Source organism: Mastomys coucha, unplaced genomic scaffold (genome assembly GCF_008632895.1).
Source record: "Mastomys coucha isolate ucsf_1 unplaced genomic scaffold, UCSF_Mcou_1 pScaffold20, whole genome shotgun sequence".
NCBI classification, from domain to species: domain Eukaryota; kingdom Metazoa; phylum Chordata; class Mammalia; order Rodentia; family Muridae; genus Mastomys; species Mastomys coucha.
The window spans coordinates 109,262,258-109,269,234 of NW_022196903.1; the positions used below are offsets into that span (position 1 = coordinate 109,262,258).

General features: G+C 39.9%; 1 protein-coding gene across 3 annotated transcripts in view; it reads right to left on the reverse strand.

Moving 5' to 3' along the window:
• The window catches only part of Tmcc1 (transmembrane and coiled-coil domain family 1), a 188,179-nt gene that overhangs the window by 32,240 nt on the left and 148,962 nt on the right, over window positions 1-6,977 (reverse strand). The gene's annotated exons all lie outside the window — the stretch shown is intronic.

Genomic DNA, 6,977 nt, shown 5'->3' on the forward strand with positions numbered 1-6,977 from the left:
AGAGAGAGAGAGAGAGAGAGAGAGAGAGAGGTGTGTGTGTGTGTGTGTGTGTGTGCGTGCATGGGGCCTGAAGAGGCAGAAGGTGTCGGATCCTCTGGAGCTAGATATACAGGTGGGTGCTGGGAACTGAACTGCAGTCCTCTGGGAGAGCAGTAGGTGCTCCAGCCACTGAACCACTGTTCCAGAACATGACTTTGGTTTTGTATATATACATTTTACTCTTGCATATTAGGAATTTTTATATTTCTATGATATTTTCTATCATCAGAAACTAAAATGTACAGTTCATAGAGGTTAGGATTCTGTATTTTGTTTACTTATGGTAATCCAGACTGGTCTTACGTTTGTGGCATTCCTCCTGTGTTAGCCTTCCACATTCTATTATTACTTTTGTTTCTCTAAAAACCAGTAACTGTGAACTGCACTAAGTAGGTGCTTAAGGACTCACTGCTGATTTCCTGATTCTGTCTCTAGCTTGAGAGCCCCTGAGCTTTCACCAAGGATATCCTCTATTCTGAAAGATCAAAATCTGTAGCCTATAAACATACCATTTTCTCCCTTCCTTCAGAAAATGTTATAAACCCCCTTCTCTTCTCCTTTTCCTTCACCTCTCTTAAATACTAAGCAACTTCCAGGTTGTGCTACCATTATAAACAATGTGCCAACTAATTCATGTTCTTTCCCATTGTGGACAAGTCAAACAGTGTTCCCTGCCTCAAATTTACCTTGTACACGACTGGTTTGTGACTATTCTAAAGGTAGATTTCTTGTCTCTTTATAACTTGATTCCCTTTTTCTAGCACACAGAAGTTAAATAAACATCTGCTGAATGAACACTTGGAGTCATGCTATACTTCCTTTCAAGCACTTCTGTGAATTTTATCTTATGAGGCTATCAATTACGTCCTAGTGTACTTCATGCTAATACTCCATTATTTTCCTTAAAAAGAAAACGAAGAGATAATGTTAAGGAAATGGCAAAAGGAAGCACACAATACAATCAGAAGTGATTTAGAGAGTTAGACTGCAGAGTGAGAGTGTGGTGAGAGGTTAAGTGGAGCCACAATGTAATTCCTGTTGCTCCTGTTACAATGCAGGGCTAAGAGGATTTTTCCCTTGTGTGGCACATGATATTAGGAGCCAGTTACTCTACTGTCCTGCTACTGTTCCTGCTCCTTGCTTTAGAAGGCGAGTAATTTTGGACTGGTCTAAACTCAGTGTCAGAGCACTTGCTTAAGCAAGGCCTTCAGTTTGATTCCAGCACTGGAAGGAAATAAAAAAATTAACTTTGAAATGATTGAGTTTTGGGGCATTTTTGTTTGTTTTTGTTTTGTTTATATCACTTTCTTCAATTTTTCTTCCTGTTTTAACAATCAAAATCCTTTTCTTGGCTTATTAGAGCATCTTAGAATAAAAAACAAGTGCTGTAGGACCTTTAAATAGTCATTTGTCAGTTTTAGTGAAAATATGCCTCTAGTCCTAGCAACTGGGAGGCTGAGGCAGGAAGAATTTTGGAAAGCGAGTTTGGGCTATATAGTTACAAATCATGTTGGAAAAAACAAAACAAATATGCAATCTGACAACGTTTTTGGCAGAGAACTTTCCTATACAACAGAATAAAGTGATTACACATCTGCCTGCTTTAACAACTATCTTTACACTTTTGCTGTTGGTGTTTGTGCCTGTTTTAACAACTTTCTCTATATCTGAACAGGATTATCTGCTATTTTAAAGATCCTAGAAACAAGCTGGGCAGTGGTGGCGCACACCTTTCATCCCAGCACTTGGGAGGCAGAGGCAGGCAGATTTCTGAGTTCGAGGCCATGCTGGTCTACAGAGTGAGTTTCAGGACAGCTAGGGCTACACAGAGAAACCCTGTCTCAAAAAGCCAAAACCAAAACCACCACCACCACCACCAACAACAACAACAATAACAAAAAAGATCCTAGAAACATTAACTACTTTGATTATACCTCTTCTTATGCAACATAATGGCCAGATTTGCTTATTTTTCTTCCCTCAAACAAAACCTGTAATAGCAAAGTACAAACTGATTTCCTCAAACAGGAACATAAAGGATATAATCTAATTTATTTGGTGCAGGAGCTCTAACTTGGGACCTTGCACATGCTAAGCAAGTGCTCTACCACTGAACTAGCTGCAGTCTTTTTATAAATTTTCATGTGGGGTCTTACCAAGTTACATAAACATTTCTGAGATTTAAAATGAAGTTATCTGTACTTCCTAACAAACGTAAGAAATCACCAACATTAATGTACCAGAAGATCTTAGGTAAGGCATACTGATATCAATTAAGATGACAAGAAATTTTAATTATTCAGACATCTGAAAAAGCAAGCAGAATGCTTGTCTTTGTGAGGGAATCTGAAATGAGAAGGTTCTATTATGTTTCTGCATTTCTACATTCCACATACAATAGTGTGTGGCTGCATGTGGGGGTGGAGGACCTGTACTGATTGACAGAGGGACACAGATACTATTCTTCCCCTTAGAAAACAGCCACGGAGGGTGGGTGGGGTGGGTGGAGAGATGGCTCAGTGGTTAAGAGCACTGACTGCTCTTTCAGAGGTCCTGAGTTCAATTCCCAACAACCACATGGTGGCTCACAAATCTGTAATGGGATCTGATGGCCTCTTCTGGTGTGTCTGACATAGTGTACTCATATAAATAAAATAAATATATTTTTAAAAAAGTTATATACATACATATTATGTGTGTGTGTATACACACACACACACACACACACACACACACACAAAATAAAGAAAAGAGCCACAGGCATCCTTCCTGCACTACAGTGTTGATTCTTCTCCTTTCTGTTCTCTCTGTGCCAGCCCTCTCTCCTTCTCTTCGTTCCTTCCTTTCCTATTGCTCTGGAGCCAGAACTTCTACTTTTTGCCTAGGCTGCCTTTGGTGATGGATTCTCTTATCTTTGCATCCCAGTACTGATGTTATAGTACTGATGAAATACCACACTCATCTGGCTCTTTTGTTGTGATTTTGTTTTGGTTTTTGGAGTTGGGTAGGGTGGGCAGGGTCTCAATCTGTAACCCAGGTTGCCTATAAACTCACTGTGTAGCTATTTCCTCCAACTGAAACCCTCCTTTTAGGAAGGAAGTTCTTTGTAACACTTGGAAAGCTAAGGAAATTTAGAAGGGCCAAACTTAGTACTTCTCAAGATTATAGGTTATTGAAGCAGTAATAATCACTGGGGGCTAGGGGGAGGGAGAACTCTCCAGGGGACTCCCTAATAGGCAGGTGCTTCGATGTCGCTTTTGTCAGCTGTCACGCTTTTGTCAGCTGTCCCGCAGGGTTGCTTTTCAGTGGCACGGCTGCCTTTATATCACCCATACTTTTATAAGTAGGCTCACCAAGGTGAATGTGGCTTAGTTTTTTTGGTCTGTTGTTGGTGTTAAGCTAGGGTGAACAGACATTTATTCACACTTCTGCAGGTAAAGTCACACAACAGTGGCAGAGGCCTCACAAATGCTGGGAATAGAGGTAAGTATAAACAACTAGGCTCATCGAGTTACTTCATTTTAAATGTCAATAACAACCACAATGAAAGATACTGCACAAATTCTGGAATTACTCTAAGTGATGCGAAAAGCAAAAGAGGAAGCTCAGGAACAAGACCAGCTAGCATGGATGTTGTCCCATCCTCTCTTGGTCACTCATTTACAAATGGTAAATAATGGCAAGACCTCGATTTTTCCTCACAAATTACAAAGAAAGTAAAAGAAAATGTGAAAAGGACAAATTCAGGAATTTTTTTATTTTTAAAACTCTTAAAAGACATTTTATCTGAGCTGTTTCTGCTAAGATGTGGACTGTCTTGATAGGGTTATTGAACCTGATGGGGATAGACGCAGGAGCACATCATGGTGCTGTGATAGACACTGTAAATGTGAGTTGTAAACAAACATGCATGCACACATCCATATTATATGATTCAATTAATTTTATAGTTATTGTTTGCTTCTTTATGTAAAAACAATTCAATAAAGGTTGAATCTCTGCTCTCCAAGAACAGATGATCTAACCAATGAAACCTAACTACCACGGAAATGAAGGTCCAATTAACACAACATGGTAGATTTGGCCAACAGGTTCCCTGGAAGCACCAAGTATGGCAATGCAGGCTTATACCCCCAGCACTTGGAAAGCCGAAGGAAGTGGATTGAACTTAAAGAGACTGTCTCAAAAATGTAAACACAGCAAAACAAGGGAAAGGAAACAGAGAAAACTTCTTGGAGGTGAAGATGAAATGAGCCTCAATAGAAGTTTCTGACAGAAAAAATGAAAGACCTTTCCAGCTGGCAGCTTAGAATAAGGAATGGCACAGAAGTGAACTTTAGGATGACAAGAGTAAAACCTGAGGCTATAACAGCACGGTGCAAGGAGAGGCTATGGCAAGAGACAAACTGCAAACTATGGGTCAAAACTACTGTCTTACCTTGTATTCCCAAGATCATCACTGAAAGTTTCACAGTAGTAATAGTCTAATCTCTTGGAATGAAGAGTATAGCATAACCCTATCAGAACTCTCTCCAAAGCCTTCTTCCTTAACTTAGGCACAGTAAGTAATTACTGTCCATAAGTTACACAAGCCAAAATAAGTGTACCACAGCTCAGCAGCCCCTTTGATATCATCTGCTTTTTCACCACACCCAACTCGACACCAAGTCTCATCAACTTCGCACCAAATTTTCATCAGAGTGTGTAATGCTCTGTAACCATCCCCACTGCCCCCATCTCAGGACACATTCTCAATGCCTCTCTTTTGGACAGTAGGTCCTAAAGGATCTACTTGTATTCATTTAGGTTCTCTGTGGAGTTGAAGGAGAAAAAAAAAAAAAAAAGGAAAGGAAAAATCCAACTCTAAGGGAACGCTTACACCCCCTTAGCAGGCTTCCAAATTTTTGTTTTGTTTTGTTTTTTCTTCTTCAAGACAGGGTTTCTTTGTGGAGCCCTGGTTACCTTGGAACCCTCTCTGTAGACCAGGCTGGCCTTACCCTCCAGAGTGCTGGGACTAAGGTGTGCACTGCCACTGTCAGGTTTAGCCCTCCAGTTTTCAAAATAAAGAATAAGAGTTTGGGGCTGGGGTATAGCTAGGTAGTACAGTACCTGCCTAAGCACACATGAAGCTCCAGCATCCAAATCAACAACCCTCAAACATTCCCCAGACCCTCCATACCCCACGAATCTGAATGTGGCCTCTGCAATCTCATGTTCTTAGGCCCTGCATCTAACCCTCCCCACCTCTCCAAGCTTCAATGTATATTCTCTACTTTTCACCTTCATCACATGGGCTTTCTCCATACTGTTCATCCTGTTTGCTTTCACCCTGGCATGTGTGCATGTTATTGTCCACCAGTCCTTCTGTAAGCTTCACTGAGTGATTTGCTGGGTATTTACGAATGAATGAAATATCTCTGTCTTCTTGAGACTCACAGTTGAATGGCAAGTGACAGAAATATAGAAGCCAGTAACCCAACTATGTCAACTGTGGAGACCACCATGAAGAAAAGAACAGGGTATTTTGAGGAAAGCAGTAACAGAAAAAGGAAACCTTCCTACTTTCCATGGAAAGTTCAGAGGCTCTTATAATGAGGCATTCAAACTGAGCCCTCAAAGATAGAAAAGGAAGTCCTTACTTTAACCAGGCAAGAAGTAAGAGAAAACACTATTTCTGAAAGTTTCATGTGCCAAGAGAACAGATGGGAATTTCATCAGGGAGAGATGCAAATAGAGTTTTAAAATGCAGCAATTCAAAATGAGAAAAAGGGTGTATCTATTCACTGCAATGAAATCTAGGGACCATGTTAACAAAAAGGCTTGAGGGAAGAGCTCAAGGAGAGTAAACAGGCAGTCCCTATTTCCCAGCCTAGAGGGTGTATGGATGGCTGTGTTGAAGGCTTACATAAGCAATGAGTCAGCAGAAAGGCAGGTGTCAGTAGACAGCTTCTGTGCCCACTCTACCCTGCTAGGAAACTTGGCTGTGCCTACTGGTGAGAGGAGGGGTCCAAGGACAATATCTGAGCTTGGGCAACGAAATAGGTCACAGCCCTCCAAACAACACATGGCCAAGTTATAGTGAAGAAAAGGAAACCTTCATCCTTAGAAAATATAACAGTACCCAGCGCAGAATGGGACTAGAGCCAGGTGATTCTGGCAGAACTTCATGGACCTAATGTAATCTTCTCTTTCCTTTTTTCTTTCTCTTTTCTATTTATTTATTTATTCCTGGAACTCTATAAAGATCTATTTCTTTAACTTGAAATAAAGCTAAAATTAAATAAAATTAAATAAATGCAATTTATTTAAAATTTAGTTCTTTTAGTTTTAATTAAATTTAAATTTTAGTTAAAATAAAATTAAGATTCAAAATTTAGAAGCTTAAATCTGCTAAAATCAAAACGTACATTTTAAAGAGAAAACATCCATTATTTTGTTTTAGGGACCAAAAATCCTTGCGGATTGTTTTGTCTCTTTTCCTGTGGTGCTGGACTAGATGAGCTCCAGGTTTTTGCTCTAGGGCTATTTTCTATACCTGTCTATTCTCTTGTAAAGGACACTGTATTAACAATAACAGAAAAAAGCTCCATGACAGAATTGGATCTGGCAAAGAAACGTGTGCAAAAGCAAACATAAATGGAAATTCAGTTATAATAGAGGGCAAAGAGATGAAGCTCAAAGCACCGTGGGATACTAAAGAGCAATGACAATGAGCCAGACACAGGCCTCTACCAACACACGGTGTGAAAATAGCAGACCGCTTGCTCATCATGCCTTCCTTCACATCTACACTCATGTTCTCAGCCTACTACTACAGGGGAATGACCCAGTAACAGGATGAAAGCTTTTTTTTTCTTTCTCTACAGCAGGCTTTAGAAAAATTCTAGGAAAAAAAAAGAGGTAATTACAACTATCCAAAGACATTTAAAAAAAAGACA